The sequence below is a fragment of the Rutilus rutilus genome, assembly GCF_951802725.1.
Source record: "Rutilus rutilus genome assembly, chromosome: 2".
Lineage (NCBI taxonomy): Eukaryota > Metazoa > Chordata > Actinopteri > Cypriniformes > Leuciscidae > Rutilus > Rutilus rutilus.
In genome coordinates this window covers 42,417,124-42,431,872 of record NC_140210.1, presented here as the reverse complement: position 1 = coordinate 42,431,872, position 14,749 = coordinate 42,417,124, and the positions used below count along the sequence as shown (strand labels likewise).

General features: G+C 35.1%; 1 long non-coding RNA gene across 6 annotated transcripts; it reads left to right on the top strand.

Annotated features, from left to right (window-relative positions):
• The first annotated feature begins 1,194 nt into the window (after positions 1–1,194).
• Positions 1,195–8,633, top strand: LOC311280688. 6 transcript variants are annotated; one of them, XR_014625711.1, is made up of 10 exons: positions 1,195–1,312; positions 1,657–1,769; positions 1,995–2,046; positions 2,200–2,307; positions 2,571–2,714; positions 3,136–3,219; positions 3,381–4,066; positions 7,369–7,434; positions 7,595–7,689; positions 8,379–8,633. It is a non-coding gene; the product is annotated as an uncharacterized lncRNA (long non-coding RNA). The 6 variants fall into 6 exon arrangements; XR_014625714.1 differs by having other exon boundaries at positions 1,206–1,312; positions 1,644–1,769; XR_014625710.1 differs by lacking the exon at positions 2,571–2,714.
• Positions 8,634–14,749: the final 6,116 nt, after the last annotated feature.

Genomic DNA, 14,749 nt, shown 5'->3' with positions numbered 1-14,749 from the left:
ACTGAAAAAAAAGAAAAGAATAATATTATTAACACTGACAATAATAATTTAAATAAAATAAAATATTGTTATTATTAATGTATTATTAATAAAATACAATAATAATTATTGTTATTAATAAAACAATATTTATTTAACAATGTTTATATTTATAAATATTCTTAGATGTAGTGGTATTAATAATATGACCGACAGACGGATGGCAAATCTGACCTCATCTTTATAAGCCATGCACGTCTCTCGCTCTCATAGGCTTGGCTGCAAGCGCGAGAGCGCTGCGCGTACACCACCAGCGCTCACGCGCTCGCAGCCAAGCCACAATAACGCGCTTTCCATACAAAGTAAAGATAGTATTATTAATAATTGTACAATTTATTTATTTTACAGTAACGATAACATCACAGACAAAAAAAAAAAACCCTCAAAAAAGTTATTTTCAATATGAGCGGATTTTCTCTATCCCAAATGACGTCACAGACGTAACGGCATTTAATTATAGCGGACGGGAAAACAACCGGGAAACCATTGTTTATGTGAAAAGTAGTGGTACATTTACTGGAAAACACAGTTAATACATTTTGTGACATTTAAAAATGTTTATTAGGTGAAAGCGGCTGTTATTTATCTTACTTATTTATCTGGTTACCCTGAGTAGGGGCCTATAGTAACCAATGTGCTATAATTAGATTTTATTATTTACTTTCTTCAAAGTTGTAAGTGTCATTTACCTTTGTATGGGGTTTGTATGTTTTAAAAGTAATTTACCTACATCGGTTAAGTAAAAAGTACTTTACCTCAGAAATGTTGTTGAATATGGGTGTCCACTTGGAATGAAAACCGGGTTCTGCGCGCGGTGGTCACAACCCCTTCTTATATATGCCCGCTGCCAGGTTTCGCGGGCTTGGCACGCGCACAAATATATATTATTATTATTTTATTTTTTTAAATGTACATTTTTATAATGATATCTTGCGTTACCTTGTCAATAAAGTGATATACCACAATAATTTAATAAATATAATTATATATAAACTTTAGAATATAAATATGTTAACTAAATTGGCTAGATTTACAAAATTAATTAACAATTAAAATAAATCGGTTGTGCAGTCAGTGTTGGGTTACCTGGAAGGGAAACATACATAACATAATACATATTCAACAACCCATAGGTGGCGATATATGCGAGTTACCAATAAGCATGCATACAAGCGAAGAACCATGCTCCACAGACACGAGTTTACTATCAACGCGTGGCATCCTTTATGGTGGCTGGCAGCATTCTGTTTTGATGTACAAATGGTTGAGAGAGGTAAGTAGTATGATATGGAATAATATGTGGAAATGTATGCTTTTATCATAGTATGATAATTTATGGGATTGTGAGCGTTTTCCCCAGAGCTGACTAACGCGTTTGCACATTTGTTTTGTTAAAGGAGCTTTATAATTTAGAAAATGCAGTTTTGAAATCTATCTTAAGAATTGAAAGTAAATCAAACATGTAAGAGAAGTACAAGATGCATCCAATATATGTTATTTAGGTGTGAATTAAACTGTTTTCCTTAGAAAAATAACCTAAAGGATTCCTGCAGTTTTTTTTTTAAGGATATTTTTTGTTTTTTATACATTAACAATATGTGCAGGAAATTTCTACAGGTTTTAGAATGAACAGTACAACAGAAACATGCAAGGGCATCAAGCACACTTGTGCACACCTCCATTTTCCCTCATATCAGCATCACCAGAGGCAGTACTGGAAAGGTGTCAAGGTCTGTATGTTGTTGTTGTTGTTGTTGTTGTTGTTATTTTACCATTACCATTATTTTATTACCAAAAATATTTTGACCTAATTTTTATGACAGTTTTTTTTATTCTGCCAGTTTCTGTGTCCTGCCTGTATATGTTGTTTTCTCTCGAAAACAGCCTAGATTGTTTATGCTTCTAGTTTGCTGATATTTTAATGTTGATATGCCTTCCTCTGCTGTTTGTTGTAGGTAGCTCCCGATGAGAGACCTAGTGTCATGCCTGATCTGGAATCAGCTGCAGGTTTGCCAAACTCCTAATTTTGATTCGTTCATAAACTTGACACTGTTAGTTTGTTACACAATGTGTTTGCTTTTCCTTAGTAAAGTGTGTGTGTGTGTGTGTGTGTGTTTTTCTCTCTCTCTCTCTCTCTCTCTCTCTCTCTCTCTCTCTAAGAGAGCGGGACTTTCATTACATCGACAAGAAGAGTCTCCATTAGGCTATATATTCAAAAAAGTCCCTTTGTCTTCCACGGAAAGTAAACTTAAGGATTTGCACATGAAGGTGAGTAAATGACGGCAGAAGTATCATTTTTGGAAGAACTAGTCCTTTAATATGCATTTCAAGGCTGAGATTATGCGTCTGCAGAGCTAACGTTACTCACACAAAATAACATCTAAAGCGCATGTGACAAAGACTGTCTGTATCTGTCTGTATAATGTTGGGCACTGAGAGTATAATGGAAATATAATTAACCACAAACCAACATGAGACTTCAAGTCTTTTAAATAAATGATTCTCTCTTCTATCCTTTTCTTTTGGTATAGAATAAAATACCAGTTCAAGGTTCCTCTTTCAGCTGTTGTTGCAGCCAACTGCACAACATATTGCAGGCATTACTGAGACCGTGATGGCGGCGCAAAGCTACAGTGACGTGATGTGAACCGAATGAATAATCAGCACAGTTGGAGGTAGCCTACTAAGGCTTCCCACATAATCCATGATCAAATCTTTGATTTACAGTACAGTATTAATTCAAACATCACAGTAACACTGCAAAATTAAAGACAGACAATGAGATCCGACTAAAATCACGTTTTATTGATTCAGCAGTTATATACAAACAATAAGGAAAGCTTCAATACTTAAGTTTGTTGCAGTAGCTTACCAGCTCACCAATCTGGCTTTCTGCCTCTGGTATGTGCGCACAACCTGTAATGTTTGTAAACAGGAAACCCATGTTTCAACAACTACGGATGGGCCCTGGCTAATAATTCGGGTTACAAGTCTGACTCTCTAACCATTAGGCCATGGCGGTACATTGACACACTTTCCATCCACAAACTTTAAAAATAAGGTTGAGATTTCATTCTTCTTCCTTCTCTTTTCCAGAGATTTGGAAGAACACGTCCTGAAAGTCTCCTTCAACGATGAGTTGTCCCCATACCTAACCCAACCATCTATTTGAATCTGAAAGTAACTGTTACCCTTAAAACTAACTTGATGTGGAAGATAATATTTAAAAAATGAGCACAGCCTACCTCATTTGATTGAATGTTTATGACTTATTTTCAATTTTTAATGATTTTATTTATAAAACATTTAAGCTTAAAAATATTTATTTTTTATATGTTCAGACAGTGATGGTGAAAGTGATTCAGAAATTGGAACTTTGTCCGAGGAGGAATCAAGTGATCTAACAAGTGATTTGGCAAAATGGGCTGTAAAAAATAAGGCAACACGCACATCGGTTGATGAGCTGCTCTTGGTGTTACGTAACAGGGTTGTATTCAACTACCAGTCACAGGAGTAGATTGATGCAAGAACAGAAGATGACTGGTTGTTCACCCTTGATCGCTGCAGGCTTGCAGTGCATACAAACATTTGTGCTGGACTATATGCATGTTGTCTGCCCTAGGGGTTGTCAGACGATTGCTGAACTTTCTAAAACAGGGGCCGAGAGGGTGTAGGCTGTCCTCAAGGCAAATTGAAGAAATATCAGCAAAACTCTTGATCATTCCCACCTCTTAGAATTATACTTCATTTGTAATACCTGCTGTAGCAATTTCCCTTCTTTATTTTATTTTTAAACCAGATCATTCAGCCCTGGCCAAGAGTGTCTGTCCATAAAAATAATTGGTCACTTCTTTTTTGGCTAGAATTCCAGAAGAGAGTTCTTCAGCTCCTTGTCGAAATCAAGGATACAATTCACGTTGCCACCTCATCTGCTGGAACAAGTTATGAAGTGAAGCCGACAAACACTGAAGAAGAGCTCGAAGCTTTAGAGAATCGCCTGGAGGACAAGAGTGAGGGAGCAGAACTGGTAAGTTTTCTTTATTTTCTTTTCGCTCATTATGATCTGCGCTGTGTATGAACACTTATCCACTTTTTCATGAGAAATATTGCCCATTCGTTTTTTCCAAAAATGTTAGAAACTATTTTTGTTTATGCGTGCCTCTCTGAGATCTTTTTTTGGATTAAAAATCGTTTGTTATTTTGTTAGTTTATATAAACCTTAATATTATTTTCTTTGTGATTAAGATTATTATGCCTGATCATTGTGCCCCAAAATAAACTTTAAAGGTTATCTTTCACTGTATTATGTTTGATTGTATGTTTGCATACCATTTGCTAATTCGCCAGAAAAAAAAAAACGCGCTTTTACCATCTCAGAAGCACTAACGTTAGCTATGGCCGTATCAATTTCCAATCTTATGTCCTTTTTCTTAGACGATAGAAAAACCATAGATCGAGGAGAGAACCACTATAAATCTGGACATGTAGAGTGCAGTGCAGCTTAGATGCTGGTTTACTTGCCGGTATTGTACGGGCCAGCATGAGGGACAAGGTTTATCGAGTCTCGGTAAGTAAAACTAGGGAGAGATAGAGGAGTTAGTGTTCTATGTATTTAAGATAACTATACAAATAATCTCTGAACAAGCATAACACAGTTAAATTCCAAACATTTAATATAGTAGTTGTATTATATATGTTGAAATTAAAGAGAATTGTCCAATAGCATCAACAAATGCTTATTATAATATATTATAATTAATCCATATATGTTCCCTAAATAAACCATATATACTCAATTTGTTGACATTTTCTATATATTTTTACCTGGTAAGTTAAAACATTTTACCAAGCCTCAATGTGAGAGCCAGTGTAGTAAATTTTATCTCACATTCACATTACTGTGAGCTGACTGGAGTGTAGGTACAATAGTATACAATAGTTTAACATTTCATTTTTGGTATTTGTCAGACAGGCGACTTGCAGTGCATTAAGGCTATACATATCAGCGTGTTCTCTGGGAATTGAACTCGCAATCTTTTGCACAGTTAACAAAAAGCTCTAATCACTGAGCCACAGAAACCTTACAGCAAGAGTTGTAGTAAACATCTTTATTTTCATAAAATAAGTAAACTGAAAACAAACTATATACTAATTGCAAAAACTGATAATTCAATTGTGTAGCCATTTCCTCTTCATCCATGGGTGGTGGAACATTTTTAGGCACATCAGCGCTATCCTGTCTCAGGGAGTATGAATGCTCTTCCCAAATTTGTCCAGTGGGAACATCATTTGTGGATAAAAACAAAACAGGGACATTTTTTTCCCCGCAGGAAAATGACAGCTGCAGATGTGAGAATGGACACTGGGCTTCCGGTCAGCTCGTCTAAGGATAAATTCTAAATAAGCAATGTTAGTTTTATGGAACACCTTTACAGATTAAAATTACAAAGTCACACAATAAAATATTTGTATTAATTAGATTGAGTAATTGTGGAATTACATTACATTAAAATGTTAATTGAGTTTTTCAGCATTTACATTAATCTTCTTCATTGATCTGTCATTGATCTGTCCACGTTTATGTAGCACATTAAATATAATTAACATTTACTACTAAAATAACAAAGATTAATATCATTGTTACCTAATGCCTTAACTAATGCTGTTAACAAATACAATCATATTATTATAAGTGGGTAAAAGCCAAGTTCACAAATATCAGGGTGAAGGACCCACCCTTTCTATAATTATATCCAAACAAGTTACAATAAAAGTCAATAAACCAGGTATTATTTTGAATATTTTAATTAAACACATTTCTCAACGTAACATTAGCCTTTAATAAAATTGCAGCGGATCTAATCTATTAAACAGTGAAAGACAAAAGGTATTTTAGCTGATTTGGTTATGAAAAACGTTTATTCTTGCTAGCCTTTTTAACTCCGTCTGACCGTCAAAGTAACATTAGCGTGTTAAGCAATATGCACCATTAAAGTTTCGTCGTGGCCACATTAAGGCAGTAAATACGGTGTTCACATGGAAATCATCGTTGTGTGAGCTTACCTTACGGCACACGGTCTCCGCTGGGTAACATCAGACGGAAAACGGTAAAACGAGCATCTTTCATTCGACGACTTGTGGTTGCATCTCGGGACAAAAAACACCATTGTCGAACTACAGTCTCTCCACAGAAATAAAGAACTGGTAATCGGTTACCTTTAACTACATTTTGAATAGACTAAATATATAACGTTATGTATATTAACTGAAAGGTAAACTTCTAAGAACGTGAGGCTGAAACGCGGGCTAGTGAGAGATTTCCTGTTTGTCATGATGACGTCTAAAGTCCCCGCCAAAGGATGTAGTCCCTTTTAGCAACTTGTTGGCAACCACCGTTTTTAAGACACAATCAAGTTTTAAAAAATCTCAAGCAGGTTATAACTGGTGTGTTTTATGTCATAGATCAAAACGTGAAAATATTAAGAGGCTTTAACCACAGACATTATTTCAGGCGATTTAGCAAAAACCCATTCAAAAAACCCATAGACTTTTAGGACGAGGGAACCGGAAGTGCAAAAATGCTAACTCACTTCCGCGTTTTGGCCTACAAAGTGACATCACTTCGGCACTCTATTGGGGTCTGCTAGTGACACATGGTTTCACAACTCTAATGTGCATGGGGCGAATGTACAGGGCTTAAAGTTCTAAGGGACCATTCCTGATTTCAGGCAAAGAGCACTTTTAAATTAATTCACATTAATTAATTAGTGCACATTTCCTCCGGGACAACTTTTCAGGCCTCAAATCTTTTCTTGCTTTAAGCCCTGAATTTCAATGCTAAAGATTTTTAGAGATATTCTTATGCCTCTCCCTGATTGGGTACAAGACAAACATTCAAACTGATCTAATAAGTACAGCTTCATGGAGGCATTTCACCTTTTGATCAGAGACTACAACAGAGACAGAAAAGACGAAGCGGTGTGCATGTCTTATAGGAGCATGGGGCCTATAGAGCGTGCACAGTATGTTTTCATCCAGGTCTTTACAGCAGAAAGTGCCTTTTCCGGCTTCATGCACTTCTGAGGTGTGTGTTATGCTAGTTGTAGCTAATGTACCCTGGAGGACAAGTGCTCTAAAAAAACGAAGACAACAAAAGGGTTAAATAATTAATCTTGTAAAGTGCTGGCAAAGTTTCATTAACAATTGGCTTGTTCACCTTGGTGACCACTACAAACTCCTCGTCCTCATCATGTGCCTGCTTTGTGGAGGTCTGGACTCTACTGACCACTTTTCTGGTCATATTTTTAATTTCTTGTTTCTCCTTTTCAGAGTAAACATCTGAAGAGGTTTGGAGGCATTGATGCTGCAGACCATGTGAAGTCAATGGCTGCACAAGTAACATTGTTTCTTTTTTGCATTAGTTTATAGTGATGTTCCCTGGCATATACTGTCATGCACTCCTCCCACACACCCACTTACTCACTCTCTGCTACATTTTCATAATGAACTCGATTGCAATATAATATTCTAATATAAATCTGTTTTACCATGGCAGAACTATGACAAATAAAATGATGGCCATAATGAGCCTCAGAGGAAGAAGTGGGAAGGTTGCCTTCATGAAGATCCGTCTCTACAAGATAATCTGTGGTGAGTTTGCTTTAACCTAGTAGTTTTGTAACAATGTTTTAAATAATTGAATATAGTAAGCAGAATAATAATTCATAAGAAAAATCATTTTAGTTGGAGGACTCTAAAGAGCATGCTCTAATATTATATATAATACTCCATTCTGGGCTAGACTAACCGGCAGCACTGGTTACTACCAACTGCCTTTTGTTGCTCGCCCAAGCACATGAATATCAATGACCTTGCACATTGATAAATACTAATTTATATACTTGAAACATTGCCAAAGCCACAGAAGTTGATATTTGAAAAATATTTTAATTTAAAGGGGTGGTTCAGAATTTTGGACATCGGACCTCATTTACAAGTTTTTTTTACCTGTGTGTTATTTATCAACGGTTATTATTTATTCTCTCAACAGACATTTACATCGATAGTCTGGCGTTATAATTTATTTGATTTTGGTGTACTGTGGATGGGTAAAAAAACTGTTTTTAATGGCAGGCTAGAGGATACTGTTGACTCGCGCTAGCCTAGCACCGGCGAACTATGCAACTGGAAGGACTGGGTGAAATTTTTTGAAAAATGTCTCCACTGATAAATAACACCCAGGCTAACGTGTAAATCAGGACCGATGTCCAAAATCCTGAACCACCCCTTTAAGAGGTTAACGTTTGCTAATACTGATCTGTTTTTTTCCCCCTCATCAGACGCTGTCTTGAGCTCATTTGATACAACTACAACAAAAGTAAATGAATACATGGCCAAATACTTGAAATATGCACCAGAGGATGGATGGCGGTGGGAGAAAGAAGTTACTAGAAGAGAAGATTTAACCAGCCGTGTTCAATGTTGCCCAATGGTCGGGACATTTTTCTAAAGGTTAAAGTTCGACACATAAAATTGTTGTGTGAAATGTTGGCACACTTGCAGCCGTGTAATAAAGAATGTTTCTTACGTCAGTGAAATGTCTTTATTAATCTTCTTCCTGGTCAATTTGCAAAATCTAAACAAAATTCAATGGTTATCCAACACTGGCACCTGACGTTGATTCAACAGTGACTCAACGTTAAAATGTCAGCTGGGATATGTCTCGTCTTTTGCTTTTGAGAGACCTTTCAAAGAGATTGCCTTTCAGACACCGTGTGTGGTACTACAATCTTGCAACCAATTCCACTCATTTTACAATTATAAGATGATGGGGGAAAAAGTGAATTGTAAAGTATCAGTGGTTAAATACTGACTAATCACAACATGATTCTGCACATGTGGATAGTAAATCATCGTCAGGTGATATTGATAATGTGCTTGTAAGTGTTTCCAATGCTATTGCCTAATCTAACTGGATTCAATTTGTCAGTTGTCTAGTAATTTGCTTCAAGAATCAAGACCTGAATGCAGTTTTTGGGGCCTTCCTGGAAAATTCTTACAACTAAACACTAAAAACATTGTGCCCTCTGCTGCCTGATAATGCTGGCGTAATCTTTTCTCTGGCTTGTGAAACTAACTGAGCAGTTTGGGTAAATATTTTTAACACAATTTAAATCTTTAAATTGTGCAAACACTTGATTTCTCTGGAGGCCTGTAGAAAGTTTGTGCACCTCAAATTTGGCTTGTTTTCGGCTGCTGTGATGAACGGTTTGCGTGCTTTATCAATTTATTAATCTCAACTCGTTTACATATCCCTTATGCTGAATTCCTGCAACTCAGTTAATCAAAAATAACCAGTTCTGGGAACGTTGCTGACATGTTTAGAAAAAAGGTGCTATGTTTTAGCAAACAAGACAGTGATTCAGGTAAGATAAAGTTAGATTTGGTGATGTAGGCCTAAACACCCAACTCAGAAACCAAAAAAAAAATGAAAGCTGTCACTTGAGATTCCTTGCCTACTGCTCTCAGAAATCGCAGAATTTAAAGTTATAGTAGGCTACTGTGCACACACAGAGACATAAAAGAAAGAAATTTCATAACAGAAAATTGTTTTCCTGTTTGATCATTCTGCATAGACTTAAACCTTGACAACAGATCACATTTATTTCATAAGATGAATTACTGAGATGAGGTTCATGATAAAAAATGCAAAATGATAATAAAATAATAATGATCTTAATAATAATTTAAAATGCAGAAATTATTTATTCTGTATACATTAATTTCAACATATATCTTTAAAAAAAAAAACAAAGTTGATTTATAAGTGTTTTTATTACCCCTTTTCAACCATTTAGCATTAAACATTATTTCAACGTAGTTTCAACATTGAAACAACAACTGTCATTTTTCAACCTTATTTCAACGTTGAAGGTTGGTCATGAACCAGTTGGTTTTCAACCATTTAGCATTAAACGTTATATCAACGTTGTTTCAACGTTGAAATGACAACTGACATTATTTCAACCATATTTCAACGTTGAAGGTAGGTCATGTACCAGTTGGTTTTCAACCATTTAGCATTAAACGTTATATCAACGTTGTTTCAACGTTGAAATGACAACTGACATTATTTCAACCATATTTCAACGTTGAAGGTCGGTCATGTGCCGGCTGGGAAAGTAAAAGCAAACAAACCAACCAAATAAAACAAGAGCAATCAGTTGCAAATGTTGATAAAGTAGGCTATGAGCAGACTGTTTTTCAAGCTGCCATTGACCTTGACTGATGGCACAAAAACGTTACGCTTTTTTTTGTCTTGTGTTCTGTACTGAAGCCACAGGAGGTGACACAGCAAAACGGTTTCATTTTCAGTCTGTACACTGTCAGTTTATCGTCCACAATTTATGGAGAAAGAGATAAAACGCCAAATACAAATAACCAAGAAAGGCACAAGAAGATGGCTATACTATCATTGTTAAATGTCATGGCTGCCTAAAGAATTATGTATAAGTTTGATCCTTTGACTTACTAATGTAGATCCTTATTCACTGTGCACTAAACAGACTAATAAATCAATCGACATACTGTAAAACACAATGATTAGTTTGTTTTGAACTGCAAGACAAAAGACTGTGATTTCCAGTAATCTTTCACAAGCGTGTATCTCTTAGCAGTCACGTGAACACATCGTTTGGTGGACGTGCCGAGCTCTTGGTTCTTGTAAATCATGTGTTTGGTGAGAATCTGACGTGTTTACTAGAGACACAATGCTTTGAAACATGGGTTCTTTCCCACAATAAATGTTTCTCTTTCGCTTTTTAATTGCAGGTAGTATCAACAATATCAGATTTCCGGATGGTAGATAACAGGAAACAGAATATTATCATGGTATGTGTAAGAAACTCAGAAGCGATCTTCAGCAGGATTCTTTACTGAGAGCACGAGCAGTCGGTGGCTGCAGTCATCAAGTCTGACTAAGACAGTGTAGATTTTAGTGGGCAGTGCTTATATATGGAGACAAAGCACCTTAAATCAACCTTAAAGCAACCTTAAACAAAGCATGCAAATGAAGTATCCATCCAGGTTTAGGAACCCGCCCTAGACTCTAGAATGTTACCAATCCTAATCAAATCAGCATAACTATTCAACGACTGGGACACGGGCTCCAAGAGCCATTAACCCTTTCACGCATAGTGGTCACTACAGTGGACAGCTATTAAAAAAGCATTTTCTTGAATTTGCACGGGTTTTTATGGCAAAGTTGCACATCAATCTCTTCATTGGACCCTGGTGCATCATCCTATAAATTGCAACCAAGTGGCAAGCCGTTGTGTTTCGATTTTTTCCCCCTCCAAACCAAGATGGCCAAGGGTCAGTCAGACATGCCAAGTTGCTCCGGAATATCCACCCATTCCTTCTATCCTAGGAGTCTCTTGTAGGTAAAAAAAAATATTGCAGCATCAAGCAATATCTAATGAGTCATATCACAGTAAAATTTTCCAAGTTTTGATTTTAGATTGAGAGAAAACTCTGATTAATCACATGTCCACTGTAGTGGACGTCATGCATGCAATGGCTATATTTCAGCTACAATTCATAATTATAATGTGAATATTGTTTTTGAAACTTAAAACTTAAAAACTTAATCTGCAGTGACTTTTTTTACGTAAATAAATGTATTTGTATTATTAGAATGTAATTTTCATTAACATCGAAAAAAGTCATGTGATTACATAATGTATGACACTTGTAATGCATTACTTTACTTGTTAGATCAAAAAGTAATCTGATTTCGTAATGCATGTTATTGTAATGCATTTTTTTACTCATAACATAAAAAAATTATCTGATTACGTAATGCATGTTACTTGTAATGCGTTTCTTTACTCATAACATCAAAAAGTAATCTGATTACGTAATGCATGTTACTTGTAATGCGTTTCTTTACTCGTTACATCAAAAAGTAATCTGATTAGGTAATGCAGATTACTTGTAGTTAATTACCTGTTAGATCAAAAAGTAATCTGATTAGGTAATGCATGTTACTTGTAACACATTACTTTACTTGTAACATCAAAAAAGTAATCTGAATGAGTTATGCATGTTACTTGTAATGCATTACCCCCAACACTGATCATTTCAGATGAGATTGAAAAAACGTATCGCTAGGCTTTCTCAGAGGAGGGCTATGATAGAAATGTGCATGTCCATCCTGAACATAATCAGAATGATCAGCTAATAAGGGTAAATCTCCATACTCTGGTGCACTGGAGGGAGCATCTGAGTGGTTTCCACAGTTGTACCTTGACAGACTGTAGAAAATTCTGATGGAATCACGTCCTCATGTTCTGATATCAAAGATACGCGAAGTGCAACTTGTGTGAAGTTGTATGAAGCCTTTGCAATATTTTGCATTTATATTTTTTGTATATATTTTATAGTTTTCACATGATTTGATATAATAGTATTGATTAGTTTGTTAAATTCACATATTTTATCTGTTTGATTATTGTCTTATATTTAATATAGTATATCTTAAGTTTAAACCATAACCGCATGCTGTCCACTCAAGTGGACATCTGAAGATCTCTTTGAAAAATTTGTAAAAAAAATAAAATAAAAATCAATTCTTGTTTTTCATGCCCTAAGAGCAATAAAAACACATAGGAAAAAAATCCTGACTGAGGTTATCATAATTCATGCATGAAAGGGTGAGAGTTTCAGTAATCTGACTCATTTAACTTACAATAGAGAGAACAGTACTGGCAGGAATCTCTTGCTGGAAACTTTGCTTAGCAGCTGATATCATCATCATAACCTTAAATGCTAAATTCAATATACTCTACCTTAGTTTTTTTTTATGTTATGTTATGTAAGGACATAAGATCAGCATATCTTAAACAGATTTTAAAATTTGTAATGGTTTGAATATTTGTTTTTTTGTCACACATTTCATGCAGATAGTTTTGAATGAATGTAGGCTACACATAATATGAGCAAATGATGCAGTCAGTAGTCTCAGGTTTAAACTAAACCCAACTTTAGTCAGTGGATGAATGAGGTTAAACTCTTCTGCAAATATTTAAAATTGGTTAAAAATAAGAAAGCCTTTAAATTGATTTCTCTTTTGGATAGCCCCTTTTGATTTATTTTCATTTGATTTATTTTTGTATTTCTTTTTATTTAATTATTTGTTTGGTCTGTGAGTTTCCTGTTCTTTGTACTAGCTATGCTCAACCTAAGGCTGAACAATTGCGGTTATATTCAGAGATTTGATAATGTAGGCCTACCTGTTTGTTTGTGTTGTTGAAGCATAATAAAAAAAAAAAGTTCGACTGACTTCCGCGTAGGCTACACGCGCTTGACGTAATTTGATGACATCGGTGCGGCCAAAGGGATTTAATGTTTGTGTTTCCCTTTCATTTTAATTTTTATTGCGTTTTATATTGCGTTTTGAAAAAAAGGCTACTCAAAGAGAATAAATACACTCTTGAAGCCGTTTGACACTTGACACTTTCTTGAACGTCCGATGTTGTCGTGGTGGTGTAACTTGGAAAATACTGCTTACAAAATGCTAAGAGCAAACAGTGCGGAACTTTATTTATTTATTTATTTATTGTCGTTTTTTTAGGCCTGTTAAATTTCAAAAATAGGCCACAAAACAATTCAGTTGTTCTCAAAACATTCTAACAAACAATGTTTATAATAACTACCTAAAATAAATGAAATGAAAATGAAAGCAACACAAACATTTTAAATTCCTTTGACCGCACGGATGTCATCAAATGACGTCACGCCCGTGCACGCGGAAGGCATCCGAATTTCGGCACAGGTCTGTTGTGTGGTGATGAGGTGATGAGCTGAGGGTTGTTCCATAAAACAAGATTAGAATACAAGCCAGGCTTATTTTGGTTAGTCAGACTTATTGTCGGTTGATTCTGTTTCATAAAGCAAACTTAAAATAGTTCGAACTCAGTTACTCTGGCAACTTATGCTGGGAAACTAGCCTGGTCCAGGGCAGGCTAACTGTCAGGCTAAGCCTCAGCTGTCACACAGATCCTCTAACACTGACCAATAAGAACACAATAACTGACACTCTCTCCATTATTTGACTTTATTAACCATTATCAGTCCAAAAATAAATATACAGTAAAGAAAATCAACTTAAATAAGGCTACAATGATAAATGAGACAATATAGACCTACAAACGTGTTAAATTGTATATGAAATGTTTGTTAATATTGTTATATATATATATTTTTTTTTTTACATAAACAATTGATAGTAGCCTACACAATATAATTTAACACGTTTGTAGGTCTATAGTGTCTCATTTATCATTGTAGCCTATATATGTATATATATATATATATATATATATATATATATATATATATATATATATATACACAATATATTATCCAGGTTTTATTTTTTGTTTTGTGCCCAAGATTTAATTAGATAGTTTTAAAGATTTATGAATACATTTCTCTCTGGTTTTATTTGGCAGCTGTAGTACATTTTTATGGTTATTAGAAGAACATTAGAACATTACAATCTAAAATAAAATAAAAAAGCTTATTAAAGCAGAAGTTAAAATCACAACATTTTAAATAAATAATTACAAAAGCACAGACTACATTTTAACTGGTAAGATGAAGCTTAGCCTACACTTGATTTACCCCATTACAATAGTCCCTTTATAGT